At 38.2% G+C, this 2,312-nt stretch overlaps 1 non-coding gene across 1 annotated transcript; it reads left to right on the forward strand.

Moving 5' to 3' along the window:
* The first annotated feature begins 488 nt into the window (after positions 1-488).
* TRNAK-CUU (transfer RNA lysine (anticodon CUU)) lies at positions 489-561 on the forward strand. The gene has a single exon. It is a non-coding gene; the product is annotated as a tRNA-Lys (tRNA).
* The last annotated feature ends 1,751 nt before the right edge of the window (positions 562-2,312 follow it).

Here is a 2,312-nt window from a genome sequence, read left to right on the forward strand (position 1 = left end):
CTTTTAAATATGTGCTACAGGAGCCACAAAGCGGGTTAGGTCATGGAATTTGGGGTGAAAATGGGAAATGGTAAGGCTCAAAAAACTCAATTAGAAATCGTCTGGCTACACTCACTACAGAAAGCCCTTCACACTCTGAACCAAGGGTGGTGGAGACACTTGACCATGTATCCTCCCATCTCATTTACAGAGCCTCAACATAGAATCAAACAAGGGAAAAAAGAAAAGAAAAAAGGAAAAGCCATGAAGCAGTAGAATGCAGAAATTGAAACGGAGTAGAATGCATGAATCCAATTGAAACGGCCATTGTTCAACAATAGAGAGAGAGAGAGGTCACCTCAAGAAAAAGAAGAGCGCCAAAACGTGTGCTGCGTTGCGTTACCACCTGACGCTGAAGCAGGAAGGTTTGTATCCAGGGGGACGGTGGGAAGCGTATGCGGAAGAAAAATAAATCGACATTAAATTTTGGTGCCCATTCATATCAATTAGCCCGTCTAGCTCAGTTGGTAGAGCGCAAGGCTCTTAACCTTGTGGTCGTGGGTTCGAGCCCCACGGTGGGCGTGTTTTTTTTATATCAGGTTAGTTTTTGTGGTTTTTTATGGTAATTTCAGATCGGCCACTAAACTAAGTCTTCGGCATAATTCAGTAAGGCACCTATTCTTTTGAAGTATGCTAAATGTGTTTCGAACTTTGTTATGATTAATTAAAAAAAAAAAAACATAGACAACTTTTGGCATTAAAATTATAGCGAAATCTCAAAAATCACCTCTAGAATTTTATTAAAAGTTTTTTTTTTTCTCCTTCAAACTTCCAGCCCTCTTTCTATAAGTTGAACAAATTTGTTGTGGCATGAGCCTGATGATGACCTCAATCATAACCATTTAATTCATAAGCCTGTAAATTCAAGTTGGCATACAAGACCAAGAGTATATTCTAATTGTTGGAGGGCAAAATAAAAATATCTTTTCACTAGAAGTAACTGCGGTTAATTAGTCTTAAAAAAACTTATTCTTATCTGCTAAACAAAAATTTGATGCATCTTTGAAATTTTTCAAAAGTAACCGCAGTCAATTTTAAAAAGTTTGGGCCTTTTGATATACATGAATCCCAGGCGTTCAAACAAAGATGTAACTAAGGCCGGTAAATGCAGTAAACGAGACGAGCTTGAAATGTTCAAGCTTGGCTCATTGTTCTAGCTAGCCAAACCGAATTCGAGCTTATAACCAGACCCAGTTAAATGATCTGAGTTCGAGCTGGCTTGTTTATAGAAAAAATGCATTGTTTTAGGGCTGAAAAAATAAGATTACAAAAATACATAAAATATATTTTTTACTACCTAACGAGCTTATGCCAGTCAAGCTGAGCCTAAAACCTGCTGTTCATCATATTCAGCTTGCTGAGCCTATCTTAAGAGTTTGAACGAGCTCATCAGCCGAGCCACGAGGGGCTTGGCTTGTTTCCTAGCCCTTGATGTAACCTGATCAGGTTTGGGCTTCATATCTTGAAAACCCCTCTAATGCATAACCTAAGGATCTAATAGGTGGGGTACTATGCTGCAAAGAACTCTAGATTGCTCAGAATTCTCCTCGTCCATGTTACACTTTGCATCAACGCCAACTACATTGAGGGCAATTCATTAAAACATATAATTGGGAAAAAAAATGAAGCTTTCATTATGCTCCTATAATGCAATTTCCCAACTTATCCGGATTAATGGGATAATTGGAACATATACTGAAGTTTGGATTAAATTTGAAGCTTTCACTATCCCAGTCCAAGTCAGAGGGGTATTTGACAAGCGTCGCTAATTTCCCATTTTTGCCAATGTACCATGCACTTGGTTAGGTGGGTCAGCTTAAAAGCGTCCAAATTGAAGAATGTCACGAGTTTGATACTCAAAATAGGCTGCCCTTCGCTACAAGGATCAAGCTGGGAGTACTACTGGGGACACAATGAGCCTCAAGGGTTTTATCACTAGAGCTGACTGGGTTCCCTTGGCTTAGCCCAAAAAGGTTTGTATCCTTGTACATTATTATACTTCTTAGTTTCAAATTTTTCAGATTTTTCCAATATTTAAAAAATTGTTTTAGTTTTCATGAGATTTTCTTTGCCAAGAAAATACAAATGCAAGATTTGAGACTTTGAATATGCTGCAAGAGCCTTGTGGCTCAATTTATGCTTTTCAAACGTCGGCTTCTATGATGAACTAGTTATCTTCATAATTCCTGCCAAGAAATACACCAGATTTTTTTTTTTTTTAACTCGGAGAAACAGCTCTATATAGGCCTGGTCAGCCTGATGTACTTATGGTT

Source organism: Nuphar pumila, chromosome 2 (genome assembly GCF_984573655.1).
Source record: "Nuphar pumila chromosome 2, dmNupPumi1.hap1.1, whole genome shotgun sequence".
Taxonomy (NCBI): Eukaryota; Viridiplantae; Streptophyta; class Magnoliopsida; order Nymphaeales; family Nymphaeaceae; genus Nuphar; species Nuphar pumila.